Source organism: Staurois parvus, unplaced genomic scaffold (assembly GCF_062004578.1).
Source record: "Staurois parvus isolate SC_StPar_1 unplaced genomic scaffold, SC_StPar_1.0 ptg000414l, whole genome shotgun sequence".
Classification (NCBI taxonomy): Eukaryota; Metazoa; Chordata; class Amphibia; order Anura; family Ranidae; genus Staurois; species Staurois parvus.
The window spans coordinates 2,396,948-2,419,000 of record NW_028318210.1 but is presented as its reverse complement, the minus strand read 5'-3'; the positions used below and the strand labels follow the sequence as shown (position 1 = coordinate 2,419,000).

Sequence of the window (22,053 nt, the reverse complement as noted above, 5' to 3'; positions counted from 1 at the left end):
GACATGAGGCTTCAATTTAGAAGCGATGCTAACGCTTCATGTTCTGATGTCGTCTGCTGTCCATAGTACCATTGCATAGGAATTTGAAGAGCGTTAAGAACGCCCCTCAAACACCTGCTTTCAATGTCAGTGTGAACTAGGCCTAAGTGTCATTTCTGTCTGCTGTCTCTTTTCTCTGCTATATGTATGTGTCATTTCTGATGAGTTTTCCTGACACCAAGAGAAAAATGGTGATGGGGAACACACAGCCTGTGATTGACATCCTTAGTTCTGTTCCTGTGTGAAGGATGGTGTGTCTCTTCCCTCCAATCAGAAATCAGAGTCTCCTCACTGATGTAACTTCAGCTTCCGTCCCCTGCTTTTCAGAGCTGAGAGATCCTGTCTCAGTTCTGCACTTTGAAAGGATGTAGGGGAATTGCTTTAGATAAAAAGGTACAACTTCTGTAGGAGGATTTGTTTAATCTCTGAATATCACCTGAGGCTTGTCACTTCACTGGGTATGTGTGAAGGTTTACAACCATTTAAAGTGTATCAAGAAGTCACCAGAAAAAAAAAAAAATCAGATTGAATCTTCAGGACTGAGTACAGGACAACAATTCACCTGACAGAAGTTATACCTACTCCCAACTCTTATGATGTTTTGGCTACACATACACTTTAAAATGTATCTAAACCCAAAAACTAAAGTGTAATATGTTGCAGCTTACCAGTCCTTAAATGAGGTGCCTATATTACTGTATTTTTCGGCGTATAAGCTGACTTTTTATACTTAAAAATATACCCCAAAAATCGGGGGTCGTCTTATACGCGGGGTATAAAATATGAACCTTGAGTTCGTTTGGGTCAAGCTGGCTGGATGTGTGGTCATACTGTACATACAGTATACCGTGCTGAGCCAAGCTGGCTCAAAACGAATGTCCCTATGACAGATTTATCTGTAAGGCCGCTGGATGTGCGGTATATACAGTATACTGCGCTGAGCCAAGCTGTCTCGAAACGTACCGGTACGTCCCTACATTACATCAGCCCGCTAGATGTGTGTATATACGATAGCTGTGGCTACATACAGTATATGCTGGGCCAATCACAGCGAGCGATGTATTCTACTAATGAATACAAAGCCTGCTCGGATTGGCTGAGGTTGTGACATCATCAGCCCGCCTCTCTGACGCAGCCAATCCGAGCAGGCTTTGTATTCATTAGTAGAATACATCGCTCGCCTTGATTGGCCCAGCGTATACTGTATGTAGCTGCAGCTACAGTACATACACACATCCAGCGGGCTGATTATCGTAGGGACGTACCATTTTGAGATAGCTTGGCTCAGCACAGTATACTGTATATACCGCACATCCAGCGGGCTGACAGATTGATCTGTCATAGGGACATTCGTTTTTAGCCAGCTTGGCTCAGCGGGTATACTGTATGTACATTACAACTGCACATCCAGCAGGCTTTATATATACTGTATACTGTATGTAGCCGAAGCTACCGTACATATAGTACCGTATTAACACACATCCAGCGGGCTGACAGATTAGTGGGTGTACCGTATAGTTAAACAAAATGGCTGGTAGACAAGACCACATCATGGCTCCAGCAAGAAGAAGGAAATATGAAGCCAGTTTCAAACTGAAAGTTGTAAACTTTGCCAAGGAACATAATAACTGTGCTGCTGCAAGACAATATGCAGTAACAGAAAAGATGGTCCGAGACTGGAAAGCAAATGAGGATGCTTTAAAGAGTATGCCAAGGAGAAAGCATTAAGAAGAGGCACCCTACATTGGCCAGAAATCGAAAATAAAGTAGCAGACATGGTGCATGAGCATCGTCAAAATGGTTATGTAGTGACACAAAACAAGATACATATGTTTGCACTTCAGTGCACCAAATCTAACCCAGATCATAGTAAAGGATTTAAGGTCACTGTATCCTAGTGTACTAGGTTCTTGGAAAGGCATAATCTGGTACTGAGGCAAAAGACCACATTTACACAAAAATTACCTGCAGATCTTGACAGCAAAGTAAGTAATTTCCATCGATATGTAATACAACAGCGCAAGGAATATGGCTATGCGTTAGGTAATATCGGAAATATGGATGAAACTCCTATGAATTTCGATATGGTTGGAAATAAAGCTGTCAATTCAAAATCATTTCAATTAAAAAATGTGATGTTTTTAAATGGTGCTGCCTCGGAAGGGGGGTAGTCTTACACGGCGAGTATAGCCCAAAACCTATGTTTTAACTGGAAAATTAGGGGGTCGTCTTATACACCCAGTCGCCTTATATGCCGGAAAATACGGTAGTTTTGTTTCAAACTTTGCTTAACTTTTACGTAGTAAACCTGTAAACAACCTATGTCCCATTCCTTTGATGGCTAAGCTCACTCCACCACTGTATCTATGGAGGGAGCCATGTCTGCCACCCAGGTCTGACGTCAAGCATGTCTGCCTTTGTTCATCTCCATTACATATGGGTGATGGAAACGGTGGTTTATAAAAAAAAATGGATTTCTACTTACCTGTAAAATCCATGAATGGTGAATGGACACTGGCAGACCAAAAGAGACAGGAAGTCCTTCCCTATATAACCCCTCCTACACAGGAAGGACTTTAGTTTGGTAGCAAGCAAAGAAATTCCAAAAAGAGGGGAGGGACCTCTGTCCCATGATATACTCAAAGAAATGGATTTTACAGGTAAACAGAAAAAGTCCAATTATCTTTATTGTACGCAACAGGGACACAGGGCAGGCTATAATCATTACTATCTGGGATGTCCCAAAGGGGGTGACACATTCATCGCAGACACCATTATCAGACCAAGGACCTACTCCGCCACCCATAACACATTGAGGCTAAAAGCAGTATCCTCTGTAGCTCTAACATCCACTTGGTAGAACCTTGTGAATGCATGCACTGAAGACCAGGTAGTGGCCTTGCAAACCTAAGCCAATGATGCCCGATGGCCAATTTCCCAAGAGGCTCCTGCACTCCTGGTAGAGGGCACTCCCACCCAAAAGGGTGGGACTTTACCCTTCAAACCATAGGCTTGAATAATTAACTGGCGGATCCAATGAGAAATAGTTGCCTTTGATGCCGCTTGCCCTTTCCTGGGGCCCCTCTGGTAGCACAAATGAGGAATCAGACCTCCTGATTTGTGCCGACACTTCCAGATAGACTCTGATGGCTCAAACTACATCCAAAGAATGCAGCAATTGTTCTCCTGGTGAATGAGTATTTGGGAGAAAAAAAAAAGGAGGGTAAGACAAGATCGGAGAGAGAGAGAGAGAGAGAGAGAGAGAGAGAGAGAGAGAGAGAGAGAGAGAGAGAGAGAGAGAGAGAGAGAGAGAGAGAACCTTCTGGCAAGAACAGGTATTTTCTATTGAAAATGTCCGTAGCAAAAAAAATGCAGGCACCGCATCTAAGGATCTCAAAATTGCAACATATTAATTTTTTTTCCTTGTGTTTAGTTATACTTTAGATCAGGGGTCTACAAATGTTTTAAACAAAGGGCCAGTTTACTGTCCTTAAGGCTTTAGGGGGGCCAGACTATGGCCAGTAGGAGTAGAAAATGCCTTAGCGTCAGTGGATGTAAGCAATCCTTGGTTTCAATGGGAGGAATAGTGACCCCTTGTATTAGTGGCAGGAACAGTGTTCCATCATTTGTGTTAGTGAGAAGAATGGTGCTCCATCATTGGTATCAGTGGGAGGAATGGCGCCATATCACTGGTATCAATCGATTGACGTCAGTGGATGGACCGGTGCACCATTGTTATTGTCAATAGACAGAATGGTGCCCCAAGGGCCAGATATAGGTTAACAAAGGGCCACATCCGGCCTGTAGGCCACAGTTTGGTGACCTCTGCTTTAGATAAAAGACATCCAGCTTGTGGAAACTTGCTTCAACATTTAGGTTTACTATTTTTAAGAGTTTATATGCCAAATCTGAATAATGACTGCACTAAACATACAAGCTGAGAATTTTTAAGTTGATAAATTATCTTTAGTTTAAACAAATGGGGAGAGAGATGTATGACTGCTAAATTCCACAAGACTGGTGTTTAAAAAGCCCTAGGCTAGGAATTGGTCAGACATTAAATCTTCTGCCAGATGCTTCTTTTTAAAAAAAAAAAACAAAAAAAAAAAAACCACAAGCGTAAGTAATTCAGAAAAGAAATCAAGATGCTAAAAGTTTAACAAATGCTAAGCAAAAAATATTTCTGAAGTGTTTGGAAGCCTGAGGGGATAAATATGGACGAGGCAACAGTGATGGGATTAAGCACAGAATAGCTGCATTCAGCCTGGGAAAAATGGCCATAAAAGAGGCTGTCCTGTTTTATAATACAAGCAGTGTAATACTCTAAAAATAAGCTCTTACATTTTTGTAGATATTTTTTTGCTCAAAAGGAAAAGCACCGATTTGCAGGGGCAGTTTCAGGTTTAGAAAATTGCTTCATAGAAAGACGCTCAACAAATAAAGTTGCCTTTCAACTGGAAGGTGAAACATAATTGTTTTCTGGGGACTTAAAACAGAACTATCTACACCCCCCCATCCCCTGACACCCATCTAAATCCCCTATTTTTAATTTCCATTCCCAATCTACCCCCCTTTACTCTGTTAATTTATGAAAGGCTAAACTAGGAATCAACTTTTAAATGTTTCCTCCCCAGTGCTCCCCATTTCCCCTCACACTTTTTCTAATGAGCTGCAACATAAATACATTTACCGGAAGGCTTCAGCTGTAGAGGGCCAAGAACGAGCCAGAATTCCATAAAGCAGTGGAGTAACCCGCCGGCGTCTATTGCTCTAAACCTTTTTGAGCATATGAACAAGGACATTAGGAGAACAGCTCCATCCTATCCATCCACTGCAATCAGCTTTTGCACTACATTGCCCTACAATGTACTGTATGTAACTTTATACTAGGATATAGAATGTATCAGAATATACATTGTAAAACATCTTTATGTTCTGTATTTCAAAATCTGATCACATATGCATTCCTAGAAGCTTATTATACACTGTTACTTTGAAGCGTTCGTAATTTAAAAGAAAAATGCTGAACTTTTTACCTCCCTTCAGCCATAGTTTACAAAAATAACAAAAAGTGGTCTGATATATGCCTATCAGCAGCTTCAAGGGCTGCCAGCAGGGCACTGATGAGGCAGTGAATCTCAAGGGTGCTGGAAAAGGGGGACTTCCAGACAGAGATCCCACCCTTTTCTACTGCACATGGAGACCTTAAGAGGCTGGTGGCCAACTTTGTCTCTTAAAACGATATTAAACCCAAAATTTTAATATACCGTATTTTTTGCTCCATAAGACGCACTTTTTTCACCCAAAAAAAGGGGGGAAAATATCAGTGCGTCTTATGGAGCGAATATAAAGCGGCCGGTCCGGTATTTCTGCTGCCAAAATGTCAGAATACTGGGCCGGCCGCTCAGCTCTTCTCTCCTGCAGGGCCTTACCTGTTCCTCGCTCCAGCGCTGTACAGTCTTCCCGCGCTGGCTTCTGTGACAGCTGGGTGCCCACTGCGCATGCGCTGCGCTTTGTGAATGGTCCAGTGTCTTCTGGGACAAATGACAGGTCCCAGAAGGCGCCGGGTCATTCACAAAGCACAGCGCTTCTCACGCATGTGCAGTGGGAACCCAGCTGTCACAGAAGCCGGAGCGGGAAGAAGAGGGAAGGACAACTCCGCGAAAGTGGGAGCGGGTACCTGTCAAATTCAGATACCCGCTCCTCCTCCCTCCCCAAAGGTCCGCAGTCTCTGGTCATCCCCTGCGCTGTCTGCAGTCTCTGGTCATCCCCTGCGCTGTCTGCAGTCTCTGGTCATCCCCTGCGCTGTCTGCAGTCTCTGGTCATCCCCTGCGCTGTCTGCAGTCTCTGGTCATCCCCTGCGCTGTCTGCAGTCTCTGGTCATCTCCTGCGCTGTCTGCAGTCTCTGGTCATCTGTACTGTGTCCCTGGTATTTTCCCTGTACTGTGTCCGCAGTCTCTGGTCATCTCGTGTACCGTGTCCGCAGTCTCTGGTCATCTCATGTACCGTGTCCGCAGTCTCTGGTCATCTCCTGTACCGTGTCCGCAGTCTCTGGTCATCTCCTGTACCGTGTCCGCAGTCTCTGGTCATCTCCTGTACCGTGTCCGCAGTCTCTGGTCATCTCCTGTACCCTGTCCGCAGTCTCTGGTCATCTCCTGTACCCTGTCCGCAGTCTCTGGTCATCTCCTGTACCCTGTCCGCAGTCTCTGGTCATCTCCTGTACCCTGTCCGCAGTCTCTGGTCATCTCCTGTACCCTGTCCGCAGTCTCTGGTCATCTCCTGTACCCTGTCCGCAGTCTCTGGTCATCTCCTGTACCCTGTCCGCAGTCTCTGGTCATCTCCTGTACCCTGTCCGCAGTCTCTGGTCATCTCCTGTACCCTGTCCGCAGTCTCTGGTCATCTCCTGTACTCTGTCCGCAGTCTCTGGTCATCTCCTGTACTCTGTCCGCAGTCTCTGGTCATCTCTTGTACTCTGTCCGCAGTCTCTGGTCATCCCCTGTACTATGTCTGCAGTCCATTGGTTCAGAATATTTTTTTCTTGTTTTTCGCCTCTAAAACCTAGGTGCGTCTTATGGTCAGCTGCGTCTTATGGAGCAAAAAATACGGTATTGCAGCTTACCAATCATTAGATGTGGTGGCTGTATTAGTTTTCTTTCCCTTTTCACCTGGTGATCTAGCCTGCATTAGAGAGAAACCACTCTGGATAACGGAGCACAGAAGGCACCTTTGGACAGCAGCATTGTCTGAGGGGAGTGGAGTGTTCGATGTACTAGCAGATTTAAATATACCAACAAATTGAAGCCAAGCTCCAGCTAATACTTTATATTAAGATACATCAACAGTTTTTTTTCCTTTTGGGATAAAGGTTTTCCATAAATGAAGGCTGAACATTGTAAGCACCCCTGCCAGTGTTAAAGGATAAGTTCATCTATGGGACCATGTTACATGTTTCACCCATTTTTAGGATGAAATATGTAAAATGTTCCCACTGCTGAAGCTTCTCCCCAACCTGCCACCTCTAGTAACAGCAAGCAGAGGAGCTTCTCCCCAATCTTGCGGTCACAATTAAAAAAAAAAAAAAAAAATCTGCCCCGCCCACGGCATTCATTCACACAGTTCTTTGAATAGTAAAACTAAGTACCGACATCCTTAGCAGCTGTCAGCTTGTAGTTCTCAATGAACTATCATGATACTGTTGAGCACTCTGGCAGTCCATTGTTTCTTCCTGTCATTGTGCAACTGCCTGCTTGTACGAGGTACGAGCAGATAGTTTACATTGACAGTCTGCAGGAGTAATGCATTGCCCCCACGATTTGCTGATCGCGTGTACAATGTATGGCAGGCTCCAAGTAAAAAGTAAATAATTAAATCAGAGTTGCACTCACCCTGTGAAAAAATAAAAGAGCAGCTACAAAAACTGTAGCTGCTGACTTTTAAAAAACAGCCACTTACCTGACCTCCCTCAGTCCTGTGGTGTGTCCCCCGCAGCCCATTTCACTGGCTGTCCTGTATTCCAGGAGGCCGGCATCTTCAGTGTGGGCACCCGGCTCTGAGAGCTTGCGGCTTCACAGCCGGGTACCCACTGCGCATACGCGAGTAGCACTGCGCTTCATGAATGGTCCTGTAGTCTTGTGGGAACTGTCATGTGTCCGAAAAGACTACAGGGAGGGAGGTAGGACACCATCCGTTTCCAATAGCCTAGGTGATCGGACCAGAAGTAGGAGTGGGTACCTGCTCAAAGGTGCCCAAAGGTGCCAATCCTTAATGGGGAGTGGGGGGAGCACTCCTTAAAGTGGAACTTCCCCTTTTGGGTGGAGCTCCGCTTTAATAAATGCACTTTTTTTACCTGCAAACAAGTGCTCAGGAACAGACACACAAGTGTCAACTGTATCCCTTTCAGTCTATGCAATATTGGAAATTGTTTACAAGACATTCTTATGTCATACCAGGAACAATTTTGTATCTTCTCGACTCAGAACTTTCAAACCATGTCCTCCAGTACTATTGTGTGTTGGTCTATTTTTTGTTTATTTGTTCTAACTAAAAATATATTGCACAGAAAAGCCAGCCATAGACTGATCACTTGATCGACTTCAGTACAACCAAACTGTCAGTTTTTTTTTCGTTCAGTCACTGCTGGTGGCTAAAGCAGCTGGCAGCAATTACTGTATTCTGATGGCTGGGAAACCTCCCACTTTCAGAATACAAAATCTCTGCAGGAGGGATTCCCCCAACACTGAATGTGGTCACAGGAAAGAAAATTGCTAAAGCTGGGTACACACGGTCTGAATATTGGCCAGTTAAGCAGGAACCAGCTGGCATTCGGAACATGTGTGCAGCTGTCTTTTCGACAGAAGCTGGTCCAAGCACAAGCTTTTGTCGAAGGAACAAGCTGAAAAACCAGCATCTGATCAGCACTCACAGCCAATAGCCGTGAGCGCTAATTAGTGTGTTTTGGCAGGTGGGGAATCCCTGTCAGAACACAAAAGGCACAGCCGAAGAGATTGCTGAACTAACATTGCTTAGTTAGTACAAAGATCTCTCAGTCTCTTTTTTCCCATTCAGCTTACTGGGTTGAAGAAAAAGAAACTGAATGTGTGTACTAGGCTTTAATGCATGTCCTGCTTAAGGCTACGTTCACACTAGCGTTGTATGCAAGCGGCAGAGAGGCGTTTGGGAAGCGTTTTAATCGCTTCCTAAATGCCTCTGCCAATTCTGCACATTACAGCACATGGTGCTGTTCTAACGGGAGCGTTTGCGTCGTGTCGCGGCAAAACGGATGCCTCTGGTCGAGTCAGGAGGCGTTGAAGCCTCCTATTCTCGTCTATGGTGCAGCTCCGCAAACACCCGCCTGGCGTTTGCGACGCGGTTGCGGGGCGTTTGCGGAGCGGTAACACTACTCAAACTGCATTATAGGCGTTTGAGTGGCAAATGCCTAGCAACCGCCGCTAAACCGCGCATGCGGTGTTTGCAGAGCATTTGCCGAGCGTTAAACAACGCTCCGCAAACGCCGGACCAATGCTTGCCAAACGCTATAGGGGCGTTTGGCAAGCGTTGGTAAAACAGCCAAGTGTGAACGAGCCCTAAGGGTCAATTACTCTTTTTGTTTAAATGATAATAAATACAACTTTCTTTTTAAAGGGTAAATTAGTTGATAGGGATAATAGGGCTCTATACAGAGGCTAATATTCACAAATTTTGTCTTTTTAATGGTGATCACTTTTACTGGCTGTCACATTGTTCACATTCTTTAGCACCTCAGCAGATTTCTATAGGGCCACATTTGCCTAGTGATGTCATACTCAAGTTTGAACTGCACACTTTATGCACACAACCTGAAATCAACAACATACATATTCTTTGTCAGAAACAAAAAAGTGTTTTTTTTTTCGAGGCATCAATCTACTATAAGCAGAAAAGAAGCACACGCCATTCTCCATTAAATCCTGTACTGCACATCTGTATTGTGTCCATTCTAGAAAACGTCACTAGGACATAGAAAAGAAATGGTTGCTAAAACTCAAGAACACCGAGACAATAAAAGACGTCATTGAGGATATCCTACTTTAAGACCTACATCTCCTCTCATGAGACCTTTTAGTTCATTGATTGCCACAATTAATTGACATTCTAAAATGCCTACTGTGAGCTGAGCACTTTTAAGAGGCTGCAGCATCTAATATTCAAGCAAACATGTCATAATCAATCTCTCCTTATGGCGTTTTCTTGTTACATACAATATGTAGGGAGATTTCTAAAATCCTTATTTTCAGAACATTAGAAATTATTTCCAGTTCTCATTTACTGATGTGAATGTCAACATATAGGTGTGTGTATAAAGTGCTGTGTAAACTGACAGTGCTATACAAGTAGCTGTAATAATAAATATAAATTTTTAAGAAAACAGCACAGCAATGCATAAAGTATACAGTGTTGTGAAAAAGTATTTGCCCCCTTCATGATATTTTTATATATATATATATATATATAAACTTTTTTTTTAACCTGAGTAAATACAAAATGCAGTTTTTAAATGATGATTTAATTTTTTTTAAGAGAAAAAAGCTGTCCAAGCCAGCCTGACCCTATGTGAAAACATAATTTCCCCCTAAACCTAATAACTGATTGTGCCACCCTTGGTGCTAACAACTGCAATTGAGCGTTTGCGATAACTGTAAATGAGTCTTTCACATCGCTGTGGAGGAATTTTGGCCCACTTGTCTTTACAGAATTGTTTTAATTCAGCCACATCAGAGGGTTTTTGAGCATGAATGCCACAGCATCTCAATAAGATTTAAGTCTGGACTTTGACTAGGCCACTCTGAAACCTTAATTTTGTTTTGTTTTTTTAGCCATTCAGAGATGGACTTGCTGGTGTGTTTTGGATCATTGTCCTGCTGGATAACCAAAGTACATTTGAGCTTGAGGTCACAAACTGATGGTCAGACATTCTCTTTCAGAATTTTGTGGTAGAGCGCAGAATTCATGGTTCCATCTATTATGGCAAGTCGCCCAGGTCCTGAAGCTGCAAAGCAGCCCCAGAGCATCACACTACCACCACTATGTTCGACTGCTGGCATGATGTTTCTTTTATGAAATGCTGTGTTAATTTTACGCCAGATGTAAAAGGATGCACACCTTCCAAAAAGTTCAGCTCTTGTCTCATCAGTCCACAGAATTTTTGTCCAAAAGTCTTGGGGATAATCAAGATGTTTTTTGGCAAATGTGAGAAGAGCCTTTGTGTTCTTTTTGGTCAGCAGTGGCTTTCACCTTAGAACTCTCCCATGGATGCCATTTTTGCCCAGTCACGTTCTTATTGCTGAATCATAAAACCTGGCATAAAATGAGGCCTGCAGTTCTTTAAATGATGTTCTGGGTTCTCTAATGACCTCCTGGATGAGTCGTCATTGTGCTCGGAGTAATTATGGTAGGCCAGCCACTCCTGGGAAGGTTCACCACTGTTCCATGTTTTCTCCATTTGTGGATAATGGATCTCACCATGGTTCACTGGAGTCCCAAATATTTAGAAATGGCTTTGTAACACTTTCCAGAATGATACATCAATTACCTTCTCATCTGTCTGCCTCACACCATGCAGCTGGCAATTGAACTTAATGAGAGGGCAGCACAGTGACTAAATGATTAGCACATCCGCCTGGCAGTACTAGGGTCGTTGGTTCGAATCCCAGCCATGGCACCACCTGCCTGGAGTTTGCATGTTCTCCCTGTGCCTGCGTGGGTTTCCTCCGGTTTCCTCCCACACTCCAAAGACATGCTGGTAGGTGAATTGGATCTTGTCTAAATTGTCCTAGTATGTGTATGTATGAATGTGAGTTAGGGACCTTAGATTGTACACCTCTTGAGGGTTAGGGACTGATGTGAATGTACAATATATATGTAAAGCGCTGCGCAAATTCACGGCGCTATATAAGTACCTGAAATAAATAAATAATAATAAAAGTCGGTGTGACACCTCACTAAAGTTCATTTAAAAAAAAAAAGGAAACGTTGCGATTCGCCAAGATCAGCACATCATCATTGTACTGATCTTGGCTTGTCAACACCACAGCAGAACAATCGCTGCTTGCTACTGTGTACACACCCCGAGTGTCAATTTCCATAGAAGTTATTTTGTAGGCAGCTATGATCAATGATTTTGATCTAAAAATTCTGAAACATGCCATTAGAGCTGTAAATATTTAGAGACCTGTACCACTGGTCTATGCTAAAGATCCCAAAAAATATTTGCATAGATATCTGGCTTAAAAGAAAAAACATTATAGAAATAAACAGATTTGCCTATGCAGTAAATATAATGAGTTGGGTCTTACATACAGGAATTAAATTGCAGAAAAAATGATGCCATCTGGATATTTTAAGGGCCATTTGTTTATAAATGAGTCTATCAATCAAGTTGCAAAAACTAATCTTTAGGGAGCAGGACTTCAAGCATGATACATGTCAAAAGGGATCATTTTATCGGCTCTATATTGAACACATGGGCCTAATAAGTGTTGCGGCATAACAAAAAACAATGCATGTTACATACCAGAAGACCATTATATGATATAAATGTCTGCATACTAGGTTTAACATACTGCTTCTTGTGGTAATCATAAATACCGCACACATACATCAGCAAAGCTTACTTCTTTGCAAAGATTAAAGCTGTAGTAAGTCTGCTATTTTATTTATACCTACAGGTAACCCTATAATAAGGCTTACCTGTAGGTACAGATAAATACCTCCCAAATGTGCACCATTTAGGAGATATTTACTTTAGTGACATCACCGATGCATACATACTGAGCTGTGCCACAGTCGTGACTCCCACATGCATGCGCAGTAGTGACATCTTCTCAGCTTGGTTATTCAAACGGCCAGAGCTGGCGAATCAGGTAGGAGGATTGGCTGAGGATGGAAGCCCTGTCAGCAGTGACAGCGTGCCACTGGAGGGCTTTATTTTAAGGTAAGTTTTGTCATAATGTGCTACTAAGACAATATCCTGCAGTCCATTTATTTTGTTTTTTGTTTCTGTCTTTGGTGTAGTTTACTACCGCTTTGATGGGAACCCATTCCATTCACAATGCTGGGGAAGCTCTGTTTTTAAAGCAGAGAACTGACTTCTACACACGTATTGCCAGCAAAAGATTCTTTTCACACCCATGGGACAAGATGTTTTCTGGCCTGAAGCCTATAGTAGACTGGTGGTACAGGCTCCAGTTACTAGGACAGATGGCTTATATAAACTGCATTTTATCACACAAAAATTATCTCCTAAAAGTATTCTATTCACAAACAAAAATAGCACTTGGGTATGTAATATTGTTCTGTCATAATAATGAGAATTTAAAGCAAAATACCAGACAAAAATACAATAAAAATGAATAGTCTATTAAAAGATAAAATATTAAAACCAACTTTTGCTGCAATAGTCACCTTCAATCCAGAGCTCCCCCCCCCCACCCCCCCGCAGTAGTTTTTCTTCTGCCCCAGATACAGTCTGATGGGGGGGCATCATTTACTGAATTCCCACTGAGCCCAGGACATTCTGGACCCATCTCAGCCGAAGACTAGATTGTGAAATGAGAAGCAGCACAGTGATGATCTCAGATCTGTCATTCTGCTTTCTCCTCCTACCAGCATGCTTCTGGTCAGTACATAACTGCACTGGCTCCTTTTACACTTCAGCCATGCTGTACATGAACTGCTGATGCCAGGTCAAATTTAGGTGCCCACATTGCTTACATTTAAAAAATACATTTAATTATAGATTAATGAACAAAGAACTGCATTATTTGTGTGTTTTCATTCTGGCAAGTGGTAAATTTTAACTGTTAAAATGTATTTTCCCACAAATTATTTAATCACCACCTCAGACAGCTCCTTTTCCACTCCCCTCAATAGGCACTTCATTGTAACTTACATCAATTGAAAACCAGTTGTATTTTAAATATTAAAATGGATCTAAAGCCTGAAAGTTTTTATCTGAAGGTTTTTTACCCTAATGCAGAGAATGTATTCAGTGTACTGCCTCCCCATATACTTACCTGAGCCTGATCCAGTGATGTGCTCAAGAGCAAATTCTCTCGTCTCTCTCCTCATTGGACAGAGAGGCAGCAGCAGGAGCCACTGGCACCTGCTGCTGTCAATCACAGCCAGTGAGGAGGGAAGGAGGCAGGGCTGAGCCACGCTCTATGTCAATGGATGCATATACAAATGCCCCATAGCAAGTGGCTAGCTATTGGGGCACTTGGAGGAGTGGACAGTGCTGGCAGGGTACCTAAGAAGAGAAGGAACTGGGCTACCCTGGGCAAACCCACTGCACAGAGCAGGCAAGTATGAAATGGTTGTTATTAAAAAAATAACAAAGCTTTGCAACTACTTTAATATGTGCAATAATCTTTGTGAACTAACCTTTATAATACTTAAAAATATGTGTGTGGATAAAAGAAGTCTATTTTATGTTGGCAAAGCCTTTAGTGTGATCTTTTATGATTAAAGAAAAGGCAAACAATGCTTGGCAATGAAAATACCTTGTGTTACAAAGGGTTTTGCTGAAACACTGTGCCATTATCTGCAGGCAATATTGCCTGTACCAGGTGAATGTATCAAGCATAGTCAGGCTAGTGAAGATACAGGTATTGGAATTTAAAAGTTGTTACTTACTAGTACCAGTACGATAGAACTCTGTACCATGCTACTTAAAGTAGAACTATAGGCAAAACTTTTTTTTCTATTATGGATAGCCTAAGGGAAAGTTATTACCCGTCAAGATTTCTTTTTTTGCCATCTGTGTCGCATTGTGAATATTTGCCTTCGCTTCCTGTCCCATAGCCAATCCCTGCAAATTAAAGGGATTCCTTGGGGACCCCAAGGTCACTAGAACTAATGTCTCTATTGGAACATTTTACATCTAACTTTTCTGGGGACAACCCAAAATTTGGGAATTTCTTTTACTTTCACTTTCAATGATAATGGTAAACAGGAGAAACGGAGAGGGTGAATCTCCCTAACAAGGACACAGACAGTAATAAAAGCTGACAGGTGTTCCAATACATCTCGCCTGTATCCAAAACTGAAAAAAAAGTTCTGCCTTTAATTATACTTTACGTAACTTTCTTTTTTGCTCTGGATAGCATGCAGAGGGATTGGACCTCTCAAGTTGGTGAAGAAATTATAAAGATTCACCCTATCTGTCCCATTTGCCATTACCACAGAAAGTGAAGGTTAAAGAAAAATCACAAATTTTGTGTTGTCCCTAGAACAAAGATAGAGGGGAATTCTTCCAATGGGGACACTAGTTCTGGTGACAATCAGGGATTCCTTCAATTTGGACGGATTTCCTCGTACTCCCTGTTTCGGCTATGGGACAGGAAGTGAAGGGAAAGCTTCCCCACGGGACACAGGATAAAAAAACCTGATGGGTTAAAACCCCTTCCAAAACAGGCAGGTTAAACTTCTGATTGGCCTCTTATCAATCAGCTTGATTATCATCATGGCTTAGGTATCTCCATTGTTGGAGATGATGACTTCATATTGCCATCTGTCCCCAATCTGCTTTATTTTCTTTCAAAAGGACCACCAGTCATTACATGCCACTTTGTCCTTCTCTCTCAATTACAACTGTTTCAAAAAGAAGCACTGTGTGCCCTCTGAGAAGAGAATAAAGCCTAAAAGAGGACCTTGGATTTAATGCTCTATCCATACAAGAAGCATAAGCAGAATTTAGCGGTTTTTTTAATTCAAAGTAGCTTGTGGGTACAACACAATCATGTCACCTAACATAACTTGAGCTACTCCTGCTCATTTTATGTTACCAACAAACAATTAATTCATGTGACAACCTGTCTAAACTTACTGAGCGGAAAACAGTGAATTGAGTCAAGTTAACATTCGTTGTAATATATGATACTTTCATGGAGGTGACAGGAGTCCAGGGAACAATAATGTGAGAGACAATCTCCTGGAAAAAAAAAAAAAAAAGACTGTACATCTGATTTTATACCAACGATAGACTGGAAATATAAAAGTGGACCTCTACAGCCACATCCAATGTGAAATAATAAATAGTGACAGACCCAGCAACTGCACAAGCTAATTAATGCAATTCAAATAAACATCCCCGTGGTAAATACATGGAACAAGGCATGAAGATTTAAACAGCTTTAAACGTTCACTTGACAGTATAAATATATACAGAAAGAGGGTTTTTGTGATTAGGCAATTGTGTGCTGACGGAAGCGGTTTTTCGGTTTACATGAAGACTTGTTCATCCCAAGGGTGTGCCCACAACTGGATAAATGGAAAAAAGCAAATGGCTTTTATTTGTACACACAGAATAAAGGTGGTAATCAGAATTAAAGGGACCCGTCAGTGAGACTTTTGTATTTCTGTTATATTACATATAGTATAAGCTCACTTGCTTAAAACTGAAGGAAAAACAGCTAGCATAGCTCAAACCCAGTCAGATGATTGTTTCAGATTTCTATCCTGTAACACAAGAACTTTGTTCTGACTAGTTAAGAACCCTCTAAATGGATTACTGTAATGCAGTTGGTCTGACTATACAGTAATACACATACCTAGTTTTTACATTGTTGCGGCACGAGGAGAGTGGGACCGTGGCTCTCAGACACAACCTCTTGTGTGGCCGAAAACACTCCACTAAGCACTGTTCTAATGAATATCACTCTTGCCTCCAGAGCAGAGCTTTTAAACACTGTGTTAAGAGTAATGTGTCAAAGAGCTGAGCAGCTGGCTGTGTGTGAAAACAGCAGCACGACTCTCCTATTGCTACCAGCAAAGGGTATTTTATCCCCTGCTCTAGCACCTAGTAGATTTAAAGGGACAGTTCACATGTACAGAAAAAATGTAAAGGTAAACTAAGCCGGCCATAGATGGATCGAACCTCGGTGGGTTCAGCAGAGTTTGGTCGAGATTTGGTCCATCTATGGGCAGGGCTGGTTGTACTGAAGTCAATCCGTCGACCCACTTCAGCACAATCAGCCTCTCGGATTTTTTTGCATGTAATTACTGCCAGCATCATTGTGTTCTGCTGGCAAAGAAGGCTCCCTGCCACCATCTGGTCCATCTTGGAAGAGCTGAGGGAGAAGAGAGAGGAGAAAGGATTTCACACCCTGGGCCACTAGAGCGGCTGCAGGGGTGCTAACAGATTGGCAACCTCGGAGCAAGTACAGCAGGACCAGTAGGCGCCCGGTGTTCATTCACTTTTTTTCTGTAAAAGGTAAACTAGCACTTTAAAAAAAAAAAACAAAGAGGAATATTCATTACTGTGTACACATCCTGACAGCGCTACAGTAATGAAAAAAGGGCTCAGTTGTGCTGTAATAGGAGCAAATCACCATTCCTAAAATTTATCAGTAAAGTGCACTGTAATTTTGTTTTGTTTTGCTGGTTTGGATGATGAATAAATAATGGAACAAGCATCAACCTAGGTCGGGTGTCGGCAACCCGCGGCTCCAGAGCCGCATGCGGCTCTTTTTCATCTTTGCTGCGGCTCCGGAGCACACTGCCCACCAGGTGACAGGCAATAGGGTTTCAGTGGTCGGCAAGCCGCGGATCGCAAGCCACATGCGGCTCTTCTGTGTGCCGGGCGCCCGCTCCCCTCCCTCCTCTCGGGCGGCCGCCTCAAAAGTCAGGACTCTTTTAATCCGGCCCGCGGAGCGTGGAACATTAGCTGTCAGGATGTAGGCGGGGCAGCCAGGATGTAGGCGGGGCAGCGTGACGAACTCCTCTCACAGTGCGCCCTGAAGACCGGAACACAGCGCGGGAACACAGCGAGAGGAACGCGCGGAGCAAAGGTAAATGAATTGAGACAATATGGGGAATTAATTACTATAGGGGGGATGAATTACTATGGGGGATGAATTATTATATGGAGGATTAATTATTATGGGGGATGAATTACTATGGAGGATGAATTACTATATGGGGGATGAATTACTATGGGGGATGAATTACTATGGAGGATGAATTACTATGGAGGATGAATTACTATGGAGAATGAATTACTATATGGGGGATGAATTACTATGGAGGATGAATTACTATATGGAGGATGAATTACTATATGGGGGATGAATTACTATATGGGGGATGAATTACTATGGGGGATGAATTACTATAGGGGGGATGAATTACTATGGGGGATGAATTACTATATGGGGGGATGAATTACTATATGGGGGATGAATTATTATATGGGGGATGAATTATTATATGGGGGATGAAGCTAACTGCACGATCCTGTATATAGCATTAAGGTAAGAAACAATATATGCAGTGTCGGATTTGTTTTAAATGTTGCAATGGTTTTGCGGCTCCCAGTCTTTTTTTTCCCTTCGGAAACGGGTCCAAGTGGCTCTTTATGTCTTAAAAGTTGCAGACCCCTGACCTAGGTGAAAGAGCAAATTGGCAACTGTATGCAAAGGGATTACCCCCAACATGTTGGAACATTTCTTCTGCACGATAACCAACATTTCCAACAAGCAAGAGCACATGCCACTGTGCCACTACAGGGCTAGACTGTTTTACACAATGATTGGGTATGTGGCATCACTTGCTTTTATGAATCTCCCAATAATACTAACCAGTATATTAAATCTTATGGCATTGTGCAAAGTTCCTCTTTCTTTATCTACCAAATGAACACTCAAATTAAACACTGATTGTTTGCTGAACAACTTCAACATTACAGGTCTTTCTATGATGGCTTTTGAAAATGTGCAGTTTATTAAAGAGTCATTTGAATGAGGTGTTAAGAATCTGAAATTAAACGAAGGCAAATCACATTATATTCTGTTTTGTGATTTAAGTTTCTAGTGATTTAATAACTGACATTTTTAGACAGAAGGAACATCACAAACCTAATTAGATTGAGCTCATTATACACTTACTAGAACAATACATTATTTGGATCTGAAAAACCATCCATACATTTAATAAACCAGTGTACCAAGCTCCATTTCTTTATCTGTGTATACAGTGCCAACATAAAACAAAACACGGAAATAATAAAACCTCAATGGACACCGAACTTAGCCAAAGTGTTAACCACTAAGCCTCCATGGTGTTCTTTCAGTGCTATGCAGCTTAACACAGCTGCAGTAAGGAATGGTAGCGTCAGACGATCTAGAGTCTGTATATCTAATTGCTGCTTCTGCGGACTATCAGATATGTAACAAAAGAACTGAGAGGAAGGCATAGCATTCAGTGAGGTGGTCTAGTGACTTGGCTTCAACTCCATTGAAGGTTAACTGAAGATTCTGCATTAGACTAGGTTCACATCTGTGTGGGAATGCATGCAATTGCACGCATTCCAGCACCCTCATCCAGCTGCACAGAAAATGTGCAGCGTGCCAATAACGTATAACTAAAAGGAAAACTTTTTGTTTTGGATAGAGTGAAGAGGGATTAGAACCTCTGGTCAGCTTTTATTGCTGTATGTGCCCTTGTTAAGAAGATTCACCCTCTTTTTGTCCTATTTACCATTATCATTGACCGTGAAAATAAAGAAAAATTTGAGTTCTCCCCAGAAAAGTAATAGAGGGGAAATCTTCCTATGGGGGCACTAGTTCTGGTGACCTTGGGGTCCTTAAGGAAGTCCCTTAATTTGCAGCGATTTCCTCTCACTTCCTGTTTGGCTATGGACCAGGAAGTAAAGGTCAATCTCCGAAATGGGACACAGATGGCAAAAAAAAATCTGACAGCACCATGAAATTTCTGCGCGACCGTTTTAAAAAAAGGTTTATGCTACTGAAGTGCTTTCATGAGTTAGAAAAAAATGCAGTGTGTTCATGTGCTTGTGAAAAAAATGAAACCTGTAAATGCAACTCAAAAAAAAAAAAAAAAAAAAAAGAACAAACACCAAGAAATTGCACCACAAATTCTTTACAAACACATGTACTGTAAAAGTACATGCAAAACCTCTGAATGATGGGATTGCCGTGTAAACAATCCCCAATACAGTGGTTTTCATCATGCAACGGATGCCTAGTACACACGATGAGAACATCAATCAGTTTTTGGGGGGATTTTTTTGCATGCTAGTCTCATATCAAAAATGAATAGGTTACTAGAGTGACAAAAGTTCTTGTAACATAGAACACAACTTCTCGCAATGATGTAACGTACTGTAATGTATTACTTCGTTTCTGAGCATGCAGTCTTGATCACTCAATTTTTTTTTTTTTTTACAGACAAATACCATACTGCTTAAAACTAAAATTTTTAGTTCTGTTATCGTACAAGAAAAATTTTCGCAATTGTCCCTTCCAAAAATTTGTATGAACTGTCATGATCGGCTCTCAAAAGCTGTGTAATAACGATCAGATTATTGTATGATCGCTCCAAAAGAGGTATTTTACATACGATTTTATCATTGTGTGTATTAGGCATGACCAACTTTCTTCTGGACACGTCCTGTGAAAAGGTCTGCATCATTCCCAATGGGGAATGAACTTTTAACTGGAAAGATTTACAGCACACTTAAAAACCTCTGACCAACACATGTTCACTCCCATTTATTTATTTTAGTTATTACCAAAGATGACTGTTCCCATTGCAAGAAAAAATTGGGAAGTTCAAAGGCAGCACATTAGATTATCTGAGAGCTATTTTAAAAGTCCTGTGTTAGGCTGGCCATAGAGGACACTTTTTTTTTCGTTCAACCTGAGGGTTGAACACAAAACAAAAAAAAAAGGAACCGAATCCTGCATCCACACATTTGATGTGGATGGGGAAATGCTTCCCGCTGAGCTGTTGTATTCAGTGGTGTATTTAGGTTTTGTGCTGCACTAGGCAACACAAAAATTGTGCACCCCCCCCCCCCCCCCCCCCATTGAGAGAGTTGTGTGTTTCTCTCTCTCTTCTCTCTCTCCCATACTAGCACATGTTCACCCCATTCCTCCTAGTAAATACCACCCCCCTTCCTAAAATCCCCATTACACTTCCTAGAAAAAGTGGGAGAGGAAAGAGCCAGGAGGAGGTGAGCTGTGTTCTGTTCTCTCCCTCCTGTCGTCCATCCAGGACTGCACACACGCAGTATGATTACCACCCCCTACCCACAAAGCCGGTGGGAGGGAGAGGGGGAGGGAAACCGCCTTTCAGCTGCAGAAATGAGAGATACACAGGGCATCATTCTGCAACTGCTCTCCCCCACCACACTGATCCTCCTGCTGCCTGGGCCCCCTACAGAAGTACCGGTGGTACCCCTCTGATGGCAGCCTAGCATGATTCAGTCTGCCACTGCTCATCAGGTCCCTTCTTCGGGGGGGGGGGGGGCAGTGCCACCCCCCTAAAAGTTGCCACACTAGGCAAACGCCTTGTTTGCCTCGTGGTAAATACACCGCTGGTTGTATTCTGCCAGCAAGGAAGGCTTCAATGATTAGTGTTGCCAGCTATAGCTGGTGGCACTGATTGTTTGCGAAAAACATGGCAAGCTGGTTGTAAACAAGTCGATCAAAATTCCCTGGTCCCTGCTGAACTGGCCAAAATTTCAATCCATGAATGGTTGGCTTAACAGCAGACAGAATAAAAGTGACTACTACCATTTTTAGCCAGGAAACCCTCCTCTTGGCACCTTCTGATTTCAGTTTGTTACTAAGGGCCTGACACCAGAGTGAAGCCCACCAATTTGCCTGACCTCCATGCAAGAAGAGTACCCTTACAAGCCAATGCAGTGATCTCTCTAGACAGAATGGAATATAGGCAAGGGTTAGTCCAGAAATCAGGCCTCTGGTGATAAAGTCATATAGAGGCTCCCTAATGCGTGATTGAAATGTTTTTCTAAGAACAAAAGCTACAGTCCCACTGTGCATGTGCTGCTTCCAGTTGTCAGTTAAAACAGGGAGAAAAGCACAACGGGTCATGATGGGACCCCTAGCACTCCTTAGAATGAAAATAAAATATCATCACTGTTGGTGAGACACCTGCTTGTTCCCAGTTGGCCAACAGATGGCCATACACAGACAGATTTTTGGGAAAGCAAAAGGACATTACTTCCTACTATGTACAATCCCAATTCTAAAAAAGTTAGGACACCGAGTAAAATCTATATGAAAACAAAATGCAAAGGTTTGTAAATCTCATAAATCCATATATTATTCAAAATACTGTACTGTAGATGCTGAAATAGTTCATGTCTTTGTCATGTACATTGAGGAACATTATTCTGAAATTGACAATTTTTAGATGCAGTTTCACAGACTGGTGAACCTCTGCCCATTTTTACTTCTGAGACACTCAGACTCTAAGATGTCCTTTATATACCCAATCATCCTACGGACCTGTTGCCAATTAACCTAATAGGTTGCAAATGTTCTTCCAGCTCTTCCTTGTTAGTGCCACTTTGCCAGTTTTTTGTTGCCCTGTCCCGACTTTGAGACATGTCGCTGTCATTCATTTCAATAACCTTATTTTTTTCTTAAGATGGAACATGTTCTCTTTTTAATCAATTGATATGTTTTCTATTTTCTATTGTAAAGAAAACAT

General features: G+C 42.3%; 1 protein-coding gene across 7 annotated transcripts in view; it reads right to left on the bottom strand.

The window, feature by feature from the left end:
- SIPA1L1 (signal induced proliferation associated 1 like 1) overlaps positions 1 to 22,053 on the bottom strand; it is a 419,939-nt gene that overhangs the window by 288,062 nt on the left and 109,824 nt on the right. The window lies entirely within an intron of this gene.